The following is a 16,396-nucleotide window of genomic DNA, read 5'->3' on the forward strand; positions in this document are numbered from 1 at the left end:
AATTATTCCATCGATTTATGGAGTATTATGAAGTTTTACTAAATTAATTGATAAAAATACACAACAAGAAAACACAGTTTTAGCAAGGAAATTTAACGAGGAAAACTATTCCTCGTGAAATTACGATGACTTAACGATGAAATTGCGAGGAAATAAAGTTTCCTCGTAATGGCCTTGTAAAATACCGAGTAACTCTTTTCCTCGTAGAATCGTCGTAAGTTGACGTGGTTTTTCCGAGAAAAATGTGTTTCGTCGCAAATTCGTCGTAATTTTAGCATGATTTTTACGAGGAAATAACTTACGAGGAAAGAACGAGAAATCCACCAACTTAACACGTTTTTTTTGCCACCTACCTAATTTTTTGTCGTAAATTCCTAGCAAAATTCAACTACCAGATTCGAAAATTTTCTATATATATGGAGGTTTGAACATAATTTTAAGCACACCAACAAGAAAAAAACGTGAAAAAAATGTCGGGCTTGGGAAATATTTTCGAGTTGCGGAGGTGGATGTATATGCATAGAGATGCTAACGGGAGAGTGACGAAAGAATATCTTGCTGGGTTGGAGCGTTTTATGCATCAAGCAGATTCTACACCGCTCGCCCAAGAAAGCGGTAAAATATTCTGTCCTTGTAGGAAATGTAACAATTCAAAGTTGGCAAATCGTGAAAATGTTTGGAAGCATTTAGTAAATAGAGGTTTCACGCCAAATTATTATATCTGGTTTCAACATGGAGAAGGTTATAGTTATGATCAGAATGAAGCTAGTAGTAGTAATAGCAACTTTCAAGAAGAACCGGTTGATCATCAATTGCATAATGCACATAGTTACCATCAGGAGGATCAGCCGATGGTAGATTATGATAGGGTTCATGATATGGTAACTGATGCATTCGTAGCTCATGATGATGAAGATGAAGAACCTAACATAGATTCAAAAAAGTTTTATGAAATGTTAGATGCGGCAAATCAACCACTTTACAGTGGTTGTAGAGAAGGTCTCTCTAAATTGTCATTGGCTGCTAGAATGATGAATATTAAAACTGATCACAATCTACCTGAAAGTTGCATGAACGAATGGGCAGATTTATTTAAAGAGTATTTGCCGGAAGACAATGAGTCTGCTGATTCTTATTATGAGATTCAGAAACTGGTTTATAGTCTTGGGTTGCCTTCGGAGATGATAGATGTTTGCATCGACAACTGCATGATCTACTGGGGAGATGATGAGAAGTTGGAAGAATGTCGATTCTGCAAGAAACCACGATTCAAGCCGCAAGGAAGGGGACGTAATAGGGTACCGTACCAAAGGATGTGGTACCTACCAATTACAGATAGATTGAAAAGATTGTACCAATCGGAGCAGACTGCTGGAAAGATGAGGTGGCATGCCGAGCATACTCAGACGGATGGTGAGATGACTCATCCATCAGATGCAAGAGCCTGGAAACATTTTAACAAAGTACATCCGAATTTCGCTAGCAATAGCCGGAATGTGTACCTCGGATTATGCACAGATGGATTTAGTCCATTTGGAATGTCAGGGAGACAATATTCATTGTGGCCTGTCTTTCTTACGCCATACAACCTGCCACCGGAGATGTGCATGCAACAGGAGTTTTTATTCTTGACCATATTAATACCCGGTCCGAAGCATCCAAAAAGGTCACTTGATGTTTTCCTACAACCACTGATAAAAGAGTTGAAGGATTTGTGGTCAACAGGGGTGAGGACGTATGACTGCTCAACGAAGAAGAATTTTACGATGCGAGCTATGCTTTTGTGGACCATAAGTGACTTTCCTGCCTATGGGATGTTGTCTGGATGGACTACACATGGGAGATTAGCTTGTCCATATTGTAATGGAACGACAGATGCATTTCAACTGAAGAATGGTAGAAAGACAAGTTGGTTCGATTGTCACCGTCGATTTCTTCCAGTTGGCCATCCGTACCGAAGAAACAAGAATTTGTTTAGGCACAAAAAGGTTGTGAGAGACACTCCTCCTCCATATCTAACTGGAGAACAAATTGAAGCGCAAATCGACTACTACGGAGCTAACGAAACAGTTCGCTGGGGTGGTAATTGGCATGTCCCTCGTAATATGCCTGATTCTTACGGTGTTCATCACAACTGGCACAAGAAGAGTATATTTTGGGAGTTACCATATTGGAAGGATCTTCTTCTGCGCCACAACCTTGATGTGATGCATATAGAGAAGAATTTCTTTGAGAACATCATGAATACAATATTGAATGTCCCAGGGAAGACAAAAGACAACATAAAATCGAGGTTGGACTTGCCGGATATTTGCTCAAGAAGTGAGTTACATATAAAAAGCAATGGCCAAGTTCCCGTTCCAATTTTTAGATTGTCTTCAGAAAAAAAGTCGGTTTTGTTCAATTGGGTGGCATCAGAAGTGAAGTTCCCTGATGGGTATGTTTCAAATCTTTCAAGATGTGTTGAAAAGGGTCAAAAGTTCTCCGGGATGAAGAGTCATGATTGTCATGTCTTTATGCAACGACTTCTGCCATTTGCATTTGCGGAGCTACTTGCAACAAACGTACATGAAGCACTTGCAGGTAGTTTACAATAGGACAATAATATTAAATTGGTTTAGTTTACAATAATAGTATTTGACTAACAATGTGTTTAATTGTTTTTGGAATAGGCATTGGAGCATTTTTCAGGGATTTGAGCACACGCACTCTTAAAGAAGAAGTCGTAGAACAGCTTCAGGAGAACATTCCTATCTTATTGTGCAACTTGGAGAAGATATTTCCTCCAGGCTTTTTTGACGTGATGGAGCATCTAGCTATCCACCTCCCATATGAGGCATTGCTTCGTGGACCGGTACATTACGGATGGATGTATCAGTACGAGCGAGCCATGAAATATTTGAAGGGAAAAGCAAAGAACCTCGCCAAAGTTGAAGGTTCTATAATTGCTGGAAGTTTGACAGAAGAAGTTTCTCACTTCACATCGTACTACTTTGCGTCAAAAGTACGTACCCGAAGAAGAGCTCCAAGAAGATATGATGATGGTGGCGTTGCGCCCACATATGCAGTTGTTGGTGTTCCAGAAATCTTTAGCCAGATTGGACGACTTGGTGGGAAATCAAAACAGGTTTGGTGGTCGAGTGAAGAAGACGCTCATAGTGCACACACCTATATTCTACTCAATTGCGAGGATCCATTGATGCGTTATTTTGAAAGGTAACTTAAATTGAGTATACATTATATAATTGAGAGAGATTAATTCATGTAAAATGTGAATTTACAGCATGTTTGTTTCACAAGTCAAAGAAACATTTCCTGGTATATCCACAAGTGACGTAGACAAAAGAAAAGATCAACACTTTGTTAAGTGGTTGAAGAATCAGGTATTAATCAAATACTTTTAAAATTTTCATACATGAATGATTTGTATTTCAACGTTCTTTTTATTTTTAAATAGGTTGATTATGACGACGATGCAGATTATCCTAAGTGGTTACACGAAGTAATTCAATCTCCACTTGTAAAGGTCACCACATCACAGATGTATTTCACACGAGGCTATACTTTTCACACATATGAGTATGGTAAACAGCGGGCAACCAGTAACTATGGAATTTGTGTGAAAGGAGAAACAGATTTCTACGGAATCTTGACGGAGATTATTGAAGTCGAATTCCCAGGGATATTGAAGCTAAAATGCGTCCTCTTCAAGTGTGAATGGTTCGACCCCGTCGTCAATAGAGGTGTTCGGTTGAACAAATTCGGTGTAGTAGATGTCAACGGTGGCCGGAGGTACAACAAATTCGAGCCCTTCATCTTAGCTTCACAAGCAGACCAAGTTAGCTTCCTTCCATACCCACGGATGAGAGAGTCGGGTATAAATTGGTTAGCCGTGATCAAAGTTACACCTCGAGGACGAATCATCGTAGGAGAAGAACCACCATTGCAAGAAGAACAAATAAATGAAGTTCATGAACCTGAACAAGAAATTGATGACATCCTTCTCATTGATCCGCATAATCACGAGTATGAAGATCTTACCGAAGATCCCACGGAGGAAGCTGTTGAAGACGAGTTTCATGTAAATGATGATGTTTCAAGTGATGACGAGAATGTCGATGAATCCGATTAATGTATTTCATATTTGTATGAGTTTGATTTATTATATATAATTAAAGATAATGGGAGTTTATTTATAAATAAGATATCGACATTAATTATAAGTAAAGGAATTGTGTTTTTATAATTTTCGGTTTGGATTAGAATGAATTGCTTGAGGTTAAAGGATAGAAGTGTTTGATATATGAAGTAGAAGATAAAGAAGATGTGGTTTGGGATTTGGGGTTTCGTTTTAGGGGTTTAGAGACAGTCGTCGTACTTTCCACGTTATCTCACGGGAATTTTACGACGATTAATAATACATTACCTCGCATATTCCACGGTAACAGTAAACGTCGTAAGAGCCTCGTAACTTACGTGGACTAAGCGACGATTTATAATTAAAAAAGCGGACCTCGCTTATTCCACGTAAGACCAAAACGTCGTAAGAGCCTCGTTAACTTACGTGGAATGAGCGAGGTTAGCTTTTTTATTTTACTTTTCGTCGTTAATTCGTCGGTAAATATAAACCCTAAACTAAAATGAAACCCAAATCCCTAAACCCCAAATGTGCAAACCCTAAAACTCCCCATCCTACTTCATATAAACTAAAAAAAAATTAATTTTCAATTTTATATAAACTTAAAAAAAAAAGAGAAGAAAGATATTGGAAACACATATGACGAGATACGTAAGTGTAGCCCACATAAATCTACATCATTTGTATTCAAATATCTTCTTCTCTTTTTTTTTGTTTTTAAACCTTTCATATATGATTTGTAGCGTGTGTTTGATTTGTTGTGTGATACGTCAAATTCAAAATTTGTAAAATTGTTTTCCAACGTATTAAACCTTTCAAATTCAAAAAAATATATATATTGAAGTTAAAGGGTTAGAAATATATGAAGTATTAGATAAGAAATATAAGAAAGATAGGGTTTGAGGTTTGGAGATAAGAAAGATAGGGTTTGAGGTTTGGGGTTTAAGATTTTAGGGGTTAGCAAAAAAAGCCTCGCTATTTGCACGTAAAATCGATGATAAAAACAAAAATCGTCGCAAGAACGACGTTAAATAAAACACGGGCCTCTGTATATCCTCGTTAATTTGCTTGGGCCTTGCGACGAAACGAAAGACGGGCCCACGTAAAATCGATGATAAAACAAAAATCATCGCAAGAACGACGTTAAATAAAAGACGGGCCTCTGTATATCCTCGTTAATTTGCTTGGGCCTTGCGACAAAACGAAAGACGGGCCTCTGTCTTTCCTCGTTATTTTGCGACGAATTTTCGACGAACACTAATCCTATATATAGGCGAAACCGCAGCCCTCTTCATTTCCTCTCTAATTCCTCTCTACAGCCTCTCCATTTCCTCTCAACATGGTAACTCTCTTTCCTCTCTAAGTAGTTTAGGGAATTTAGATTAGGTGGTTAGTTTAGGGAATTTAGTTTACGAAATTAGTTTACAAAATTTAGGTTTCCTCATTTTATTAATTACGTAGTTAATACTGTTCATAATTTTTTATTTACTCTTGATTTTAATTTAGAAATTTAAATTTTGCAGACTATTCGTAGACACCAGCGTAGTGCTCACTACTCGCAGATGTTCGGTCCACCGGGTAGTCGGTTAGACCCGCCTTCACTTCCCGGTTCTTCTTCAGCTCCCGGTTCTTCGGGTCAGCAGGAGACCGTCCCCGAGACTCAATCTTCTCAGAGAGTCTCGCCTTCTTCTACGGCATCGCCATCAGTTCCTCATGTGCCTCCTCCGGTAGCTCCTCCTCCGATGCCAGCTCCTCATGTGCCTCCTCAGATGGCCGCCCATCAGGTTCATGCTGATTTGATGGTGCCAGCGAGTTGTCCTTACTCTCAGTACACTGTTGAGGACATTCTCGGTTTGCCAGGCAGAGAAGGCTTACCGATCATAGACCCCGACCGACCTGAAGGAACACTTTGGTATGTATGTTACATTTATTTTTTAAAATTCATTTGTGACTTTAATAAATATTTAAAACTTTGAATTTGTTTTTTTTTCCAGGTTTGGGGTTGATAACTGCCTTGCAACAGAAGTAACCGAGACGATTAAAGGTTACTTCTCCATGGCACATCCCAACTGGAAATCCACTCCGATCTACATCAGAAGGACGTGGTTCAAGATTTACGCTGTAAGTTTTTACAATTTATTCCTGATTTATATTTTTTTAAATTTTATTTTTCTAAACTAATTATTAATATTTTTTTTTTTGCAGCAAAAATTTAATTGGTCCATGGGGGTCACTGAGAAGGTGCGGAAAGAGTTTATCGACAAGGCGAAGAAACGTTTGTTGGACACGGTCTCCAACTGGAAGGGTGACTGGATCGTGAAGGGCTATGAGCGGGGCAAACCCACACCATCACCACGGACGTGTGGGATGGCCTCATCCGTTACTGGAGGGATCCTGATGCCATGAGAGTCGCCCAGTCTTGCTCCGCCTCCCGTAACTCGGTAGATGAGCACGGCCACAGGGCGATGCAACATAGTACGGGCCAAAAGCCACACGCCCGCGTCCGTTTGGAAATGGTACGTAATTTAAATATTTAACTTTTTGATTTTTAATATATATATATATATATATATATATATATAATAAAAACTTTCTTAACTATTTTTAGGCCAAGGAGTTGGGACGTTTACCGACTCTTATGGAACTTTTCGATCGGACCCACAAGAACAAGGCGGGCGCATTTGTAGATGAGAAGTCTGAGAAGATCTACAATGATGTGGCAGCTCGTATTGACGAGCGTGAGACCCAGCTGGCGCAGGAGTCCGCCGACGGATCACCCGTCGTCTTATCCACAATAGAAGTGGATAGAATTTACGAGGAGGTAAATTTTATATAAATTTTTTATTAATTCCATTTTACTTTAAAATTTAAATTTTAATATATATTTTATTGTTTTTTAAGGTCGCTCCAAGAAAAAGGGACGTGTGTTGGGGATTGGTTCCGTCAACGATGTTCCGAGAGCGACTTCCTCTTATGGCCAGAGACGGGATGATGAAGTCTCTCAGCTGCGCGACGTGTTGGAGACGACACAACATCAGCTGTCGTCGACACAAAACGAGTTGGCCTCGACAAAATCGTCGTTCACAGCTCGTATGACTGGTCTCGAGAACTTCTTGGACGTCATAGCGGCCACAAATCCGGAATGGGAGGCCATGTTCAGGACCATGAGACAACAAAACCCCATTCCAGGCGAGACATCCGTGCAAGTCAACGAGGAAGATCTCTCGAGAAGGAGCGAGGAATTCTACGACGCGGCAATGCAGCATTAGTTTTTTTTTTTGTTATTGTATTTTAAAATTCAAAACTTATTTATATATTATATAATTTCATTTTAATTCGGCCAAAAAAAAATTTTCTATTCGATTTAATTTCAATTAAAATTTTATTAATAAATTAAATAAATATAATTTTTATTTATAAATTCAGTAAAGAAAACAAAGTAATTGCGTCGCTAATTCCCGATGTATTAACGAGGAAAATTAACGACGAAATATCGAGGAACAATTAACGAGGATTTTACGTGGATTTAGTTACGATTCTATTACGATGAATTGTTTTCGTGTTCCTTACGTTGTTATTACGACGAATTTATTTAGAGGTTTTTGCGGGTCTTTTACGACGAATCATTTACGAGTTTCTTACGAGGAAACACAACGACCGCGTTACGTGGAAACCCCACGTGGTCTTTACGACGAAAACTTAATTCTTCTTTACGAGGAAAATATATCCTCGCTAATTAACGAGGAAATGGCGACGAATCTTCTCTTACGACAATCATATAACGACGAAACGCCTTTCATCGCCATTTCCTCGTAAGCCGTCTTTTCCGAGGAAATAACGACGATTTTGGCCGTCGTTAAATTTGTGTTTTCTTGTAGTGATATTATAACAATTCCCATATACCATTAAAAAGAGCTTCAAATACACTATTACAAATGTAGAATGTGATTAGAAATTTTAAAACAACACTAAAGAAAATTTTAATAGGGGTTAACACATAGATTTTGTGAAAATTTCAAAAAATAAGAAAATATTGTTTTAATGCATAGTTGCATCGTGCACTTACATATGATATGATGTTCAAAGAGGTCTGGAGCCTTTGTTGTCTCCGTTGTTCAAGAAAATAGTGATTTTATAGTGGTCTTTCCATCGATTTAGGGAGCATTAAGAAGTCTTACTAAATTAATTGATAAAAAATTATAACAATTCCCATATACCTTGAAAAAAGCTTAAAATACATTAATACAAATGTAGAATGTGGTTAGAAATTTTAAAACAACACTAAAAATTATAGGCTTCAGTATATAAAATATTTACCAAAAACTCAGTATTTTCGTAGGGGTTAACACATGGATTTTGAAAAAATTTAAAAAAATACGATAATATTTTTTTAATGCATAGTTGCATCCTGCACTAACATATAATGATGTTTAAAGAGGTTTGGAGTCTTTGTTGTCTCCGCTTTTCGAAAAAATAGTGATTTTATAGTGGTTATTCAATTGATTTATGGAGTATTATGAAGTTTTACTAAATTAATTGATAAAAAATTATAACTATTCCCTTATACCATAAGAAAGAGCTTAAAATATAATAATACAAATTTAGAATGTGGTTATAAATTTTAAAACAACACTAAAGATTATAGGCTTCAGTATATAAAGTATTTACCAAAAACTCAATATTTTCGTTGGGGTTAACACATAGATTTTGAGAAAATTTCAAAAAATAAGACAATATTGTTTTAATGCATTTTTGCATCCAACACTAACATATGATGATGTTTAAGGAGGTTTGGGGCCTTTGTTGTCTCCGTTTTTCAAGAAAATAGTGATTTTATAGTGTTTATTCCATCGATTTAGAGAGTATTATGAAGTTTTACTAAATTAATTGATAAAAAAATTATAATGATTCCCTTATACCATAAAAAGGAGCTTAAAATACATTAGTACAAATTTTGAATGTGGTTATAAACTTTAAAACAACATTAAATATTATAGGCTTCAGTATACAAAGTATTTACCAAAAACTCAATATTTTCGTAGGGATTAAACACATAGATTTTGAGAAAATTTCAAAAAATACGACAATATTGTTTTAATGTATTTTTTCATCCTGCACGAACATATGATGATGTTCAAAGAGGTTTGAAGCCTTTGTTGTCTCCGTTTTCAAGAAAATAGTGATTTTATAGTGGTTATTCCATCGATTTAGAGAATATTATGAAGTTTTACTAAATTAATTGTTAAACAAATTATATCGATTCCCTTATTCCTAAAAAAAAGCTTAAAATACATTAATACAAATGTAGAATGTGGTTATAAATTTTAAAACAACACTAAAGATTATAGGATTCAGTATATATTGTATTTACCAAAAACTCAATATTTTCGTAGGGGTTAAGTTAACACATGGATTTTGAGAAAATTTCAAAAAATACGATAATATTGTTTTAATGCATAGTTGCATCATGCACGAACATATGATGATGTTCAAAGAGGTTTGAAGCCTTTGTTGTCTCCGTTTTTCATGAAAATAGTGATTTTATAGTGGTTATTCCATCGATTTAGGGAGTATTATAAAGTTTTAAATTAATTGATAAAAATGTTATAACAATTCCCATATACCATGAAAAAGAGCTTAAAATACATTAATACAAATGTAGAATGTGATTATAAATTTTGAAACAACATTAAATATTATAGGCTTCAATATATAAAACATTTACCAAAAACTCAATATTTTCGTAGGGAACACATAGACTTTGATAAAATTTCAAAAAATACAAAAATATTGTTTTAATGCGTAGTTGCATCATGCACTAACATATGATGATGTTCAAAGAGGTTTAGAGCCTTTATTGTCTCTGTTTTTCAAGAAGATAGTGATTTTATAGAATCAGGGATTATAAAATCTGTGGTTACGGCTTTACCAAATCATGAGATGTCTGTTTATCGAATACCAAAAGCCACAGTGAAGAAGCTCACGAGTGCCGTAGCTCAGTTTTGGTGGAGCCCAGGAAGAAGTACAAAAGGCATGCATTGGAAGTCATGGGATAAATTATGTGTTCATAAAGATGATGGTGGTTTAGGGTTTAAGGATCTTACGGATTTTAATACGGCGATGCTTGGAAAGAAATTATGGCGACTGATCGAGAAACCAAACACTATTTTTTCTCGAGTTTTCAAAGGACGGTACTACAGGAATGCTTCACCCGTGGAACCGATCCGTTCATACTCCCCGTCATATTGCTGGAGGAGTATTATATCTGCTAGATCTTGGGTTTGTAAAGGACTAATTAAACGGGTGGGAACGGGGTCATCTATCTCTGTGTGGAACGACCCTTGGATCCCATCCACTCGTCCGAGACCAGCAAACAAAAATCTTCTTCACAGTTACCCATATATTACAGTGGATTCTCTTATTCATTCGGAATCCCGTACATGGAATTTATCGGCTATTAGGACTTTGGTGGACCCTGAGGATGTTCAAATCATTGCAAGTATTCCTTTGAGTAGAAATCAGATGGAAGATAGGAATGGATGACATTTCACTAACAACGGAAAATATACAGTACATTCTGGGTATCAAGTGGAACGAGTCTATCCAGATAAGGAAAAACCACCGGAATTTTATGGACCAACGGTGGATATACTTAAAGCCTATTGCTTGAAAGTGAAGTGTCCCCCGAAGATAAAGCATTTCTTATGGAAATTACTCTCAGGATGTATAGCGGTTATGAAAAATATAAAAGCAAGAGGAATACAAGGAGATATATGTTGTACACGATGCGGAGATCAGGAGGAATCAATTAACCATATGTTCTTTGAATTTCCTCCAGCACGATAAGTGTGGGCGCTATCTAAGATACCATCGAACCCAAATATCTTTCCTATGAGCTCCATTTTCGCCAATATGGATCATCTCTTTTGGAGAGTTAATCCAAAAATGGATGACCATCAGTTCACATGGATATTATGGTATATATGGAAAGGTCGGAACAACAAAGGATTTAGCAGTATTGATATTGATCCGAGGAAAACCCTCAAAATAGCAGAATTGGAATCAACACTTTGGGCTGAAGAACATGTATTAAGAAATCAGCGGGTGGTACAGGAAGTACAGAGCAACCCCATTCAAGCAAACTCAGGAAGATGGTGTTTTATAGATGGCTCGTGGAAAGATAAGGATCTTTTTTCAGGGCAAGGCTGGTTTAGTACTTTACCGGGTTTTGATGGTCTGTTAGGGGCAAGAAATGTACGGGCATGTCTATCACCTCTGCATTCGGAGGTGGAGGCATTGATATGGGCAATGGAATGTATGAGGAATTTAAGACAGTTTCAGGTTACATTTGCAACAGATTGTTCTCACTTGGTGAAGATGGTTTCGGAACCGGAAGAATGGCCAGCATTTGGAACCTATATGGAAGACATCAAGCTTTTAAGAAGAAGCTTTCTCAACTCAGAAATCGTTCATGTACCCAGGACGGCGAACCTAAAGGCGGATAGCTTAGCACGCAGTGCCCGACAACAATCGTCTTTCGTTGTACACATGGATGCATAGTTACCAATTTGGTTTACAGAGTCTACATGAGTCTGTGATTGTTTACTGTAAAAAAAAGTGATTTTATAGTGGTTATTCCATCGATTTAGGGAATATTATGAAGTTTTACTAAATTAGTTGATAAAAAAATTATAATGATTCCCTTATACAATAAACAAGAGCTTAAAATACATTAATACAAATGTAGATTGTGGTGAGAAATTTTAAAACAACACTAAAGATTATAGGCTTCAGTATATAAAACATTTACCAAAAACTCAATATTTTCGTAGGGGGTTAACACATAGATTTTGATAAAATTTTAAAAAATACGACAATATTGTTTTAATGGATAGTTGCATCCTGCACTAACATATGATGATGTTCAAAGAGGTTTGGAGCCTTTGTTGTCTCTGTATTTCAAGAAAATAGTGATTTTATAGTGGTTATTCCATCGATTTAGTGAGTATTATGAAGTTTTACTAAATTATTTGATAAACAAATTATAATGGTTCCCTTATACCATAAAAAGAGCTTAAAATACATTAATACAAATGTAGAATGTGATTAGAAAATTTTAAAACAACACTATAAATTATAGGCTTCAGTATATAAAGTATTTACCAAAAACTCAATATTTTCGTAGGGGTTAACACATGGATTTTGAGAAAATTAAAAAAAAAAATACTACAATATTGTTTTAATGCATAGTTGCATCCTGACATATGATGATGTTCAAAGAGGTTTGGAGCCTTTGTTGTCTCCGTTTTTCAAGAAAATAGTGATTTTATAGTGGCTATTCCATCGATTTAGGGAGTATTATGAAGTTTTACTAAATTAATTGATAAACAAATTATAATGATTCCCATATACCATGAAAAAAACTTAAAATACATTAATACAAATGTAGAACGTGATTAGAAATTTTAAAACAACACTAAAGATTATAGGGGTTAACACATAGATTTTGAGAAAATTTCAAAAAATACAACAATATTGTTTCAATGCATAGTTGCATCCTGCACTTACATATGATGATGTTCAAAGAGGTTTAGAGCCTTTGTTGTCTCCGTTTTTCAAGAAAATGGTGATTTTATAGCGGTCATTCCATCGATTTAGGAAGTATTATGAAGTCTTACTAAATTAATTGATAAAAAATTATAACAATTCTCATATACCATGAAAAAGGCTTAATATATTATAGTATGCTTCATGATTTAATGGTATCACGAAAATACACTTTTACGAATCATGGTTTATTTTTTATACTTGACTGAAATGCATATACATTTAGAAATTATTTGTAATCGGTTAGTCTTTAGTCTAATATCATAAAAGAAAATTTGGATTATATGTTGATATTTACTAATATATTAGCCATATTTATATGAGCAATAAGTATAGCAGAGATTATCAGGGAGACCGATTATCAGGAGATTGTATACGACCAGCTGAGAAATAGAAACGGTTGGACTTTTGATCTCCGATGCACTGAGATAAGTATTTTATTTAGTAATTAAAGTATGATTAGTTAAAATCAAATAACATAATATCTAGTAAAAGAGATTATTACTAGAAAAGTATTTTTTTTATAATAAGATACTTACGTTAATATTTATATATATATATATATATATATATATATACATTTGAAATAATTTGATTATTAAATTTTATTACCATTATATATGAGAGTTTTAAGTTGACTTGATCTCAAAAGATTCATAAGATTTTGGAAAATAATCCAAAGAAAGGTATAATCACCAACAGTGATATCTAAAGCTTATTGTGTATTTTGCATTTAGAGATTACAAGACCTGAAGTCTTGTTAATAAATCTCAACTCTGCTGAGAGTTAAAAAGTGATGCATAGATATTGAAAAACACATTTTCAATTCAAGTAATGTTATCCAGTAGACACATCTACTCTTGAGAAAAGAGATTAAAGAAGTCTATAACTATATTTTGTCTCCTTGAGACTGAGAAAAGCAATGAGCTATTGATGTAAGATGATAAATCACGTCTAGTTGATTATGAATCATTCTCCTGAAGAGAATATGATATTTTATATTGAGAAAGAAAATCTATACAAATAGTATTTTTCAAGAAAATGAACATAAAAGTGGTTGTAGACGTGGATGTGGATATAAAAAATTGTCAAGATCTAAAGAGTTTCTTTTTAGAACTCACACTCTCACATGAAGTTGAGAAAATAAAGATGGTAATAAAGGAAAATCAAAGAGTTTTTTTTTAAACTCATACTCTCACTTGAAGTTGAGAAAATAGAGATGGTAATAAAAAGAAATGATATGATTTAACCATCTAAAGATGAAAGAAAATTATTGTGAGTACAATGTCTTGTAGTATCAAGATTATTGGAAGCTCTAGAAGAGCAGATACATGTATGCCTATGGGAACAGAACTTATACTTTCCCAAGTCTCAAAGATCAAAAGGATCTAAGATATAACACATTACCTTAAGTTGGGTATGTTGTTGATTTTCAGTTGAGATTCTATTCGAGATTGACAAAAATGTAGTGTTATCATCTCGAGGGGGAGAATTAGAGAATCTCACATCCCTAGTAAGTGGAACATCCAAAAGTATGTTCATACTGAAAATAGACTTGAGGAGTCATTTATAAAATAAAACCAAGGGATTTTACATCTAACAATGTTGAGACAATAAGTAAAGGAAAATGTTGAATACTTTCAATCACAAGTATTACCCAAGGCACTATTGTATTGTACTACACAATGATTAGAAAATGGAGATAAATGTAATAGTAAACCAGAAGTTTACTGAATGTGTAATGTTTGGCAAGCCGATTATGCCATCTCGGTTTATTAATAATGCGAAAGATAATCATATAGACATTCATTGAAGAACCAGAAGATTCTTATGAATGATCTTCTATATGCTGCTTGCTTATAAGACAATATAAGAATATGGTTTTCACCAATCAAAAGATTTGGAGTCTATTTATACAAGGAGATGTTGTGGGCTTGATCACCCACTGGTGGACTGATCATCCACCATATGTTTATAATTAATGCATCGACAAGAAGGTCGCATGTATCATAGATCTGCAGCCTAATGTTTGCGAGACTAATTGGTAATACTGGTGAATTCACAAGCCTTTGATGATTAGTTTATGCATGTGAGGATACATGATGAACATATTGTATCTAATGTTTATACGTAAGATGCAGCAGCATTGATTCGCATAATTTCAAAGAGTAATTAACAACTCTCCCCATCAAATTGGTTTTGGGTCAGAAACCAAAGATCCCCATCTAGAAAATTTGGATAAGTTGTAGTTGCTCCACCACATCAATAAAAAATGGGACCTCAAAGGAAGTTATGAATATGTTGGATATAATCTCCACTGATGATAAAATCTAGAAGATTTTACAAGATTTATTTAAAGACTCAAAGTTAGTCTATCCAACATTAGGGAAAGAAAATAATCAGCTGGAGAATTAACGTGTTGAAATGAATTATCATTGATCCTTGAACTAAAGAGCGCGAATAGAAGTCCAAAATGAATGTATAGAGATAATTCTATTACAAAGATTAACATATGAGTTGCCAGACTCGTTAACTGACCCTAAGAAAGTGATCAAGTCACAAGTAGTAGCTGTAAATGCTCCAGTTAATATAGATGTCCCAAAAGGACAATTTCAAACTGCTAATGAGTCTAAAGATCACCTGAAGCGTGATAGACCTATCGGTTCCAAATATAATAATCCTCGAAAAAAGAGCATGAATGAGAATGGCAGAATCGAGGAATGAAATATTAAGAATCTCAAGAAGAGATAGAAAACATGACATAAAAGAAATTCAGGTACCTGAGAATAAAGAAATCTCAAATAGATATGTCATGTCTTGAGCAATATGAAACCGATATCAAATCGACGTCTTTAAATATTTATGCATGCAATGTAGCAGTTGATGAGAATGAGGATCATAAACCATCTATTGAAAAGTGTACACAATATGATAAATGGCCGAAAATGAAAAGAATCAATAGATGCAGATCTCTTGGAAAGAGAGAGTATTTGGACAAGTAGTCCATACACATGAAGGTGTAAAACCAGTGTGGATCTTATGTGAAAGAATCAATGAAATGATGGAAAAAAAATTCTGAGGTGCAAAAGAGTAGTTGCACAAAATTTCTCACAAAGACCTGAAATTATTATAAGAAACACATCATTACGTGGTGGAAGCATCAACTTTCAAGTTTCTATAGCCTGACAAGAATTGAAAGCCACTGGAAAATGACAATGATGTCAATGATTCAAAATAATATAAACTGCAAGAAGCAGTAAACTCCTAAGAATTTGGATTGCTAAAAGCAGTAAATACTAGTTCTCGAGAACATTACCGCGAGAGTATTTTGAATATATAAAGAAAATAATTATTACTCATGAAGTATCATGAAATTGGAAAATTTACAGATCTCTTTCATGATTGAAAGATGTGATTTTGTATGATAAGATGAATGGTCATACTATTTAATTTTATAAGAAGAGGGGGAATAACTCGTATGTACAATATACATGTTTAGAAGATTGTCTATAAAAAGTAAATTTGGACATGGATTACAAATAGACCAATATATGATCTTGTGTGGAAGTAATGTTATGGGCAAGAGTCCAATGGTCTAAGAGATTATCTCACAATCAAACAAGTTTATTCTTTAAGAATATGCTTATAGCA

This window comes from Brassica napus, chromosome C2 (assembly GCF_020379485.1).
Source record: "Brassica napus cultivar Da-Ae chromosome C2, Da-Ae, whole genome shotgun sequence".
Classification (NCBI taxonomy): domain Eukaryota; kingdom Viridiplantae; phylum Streptophyta; class Magnoliopsida; order Brassicales; family Brassicaceae; genus Brassica; species Brassica napus.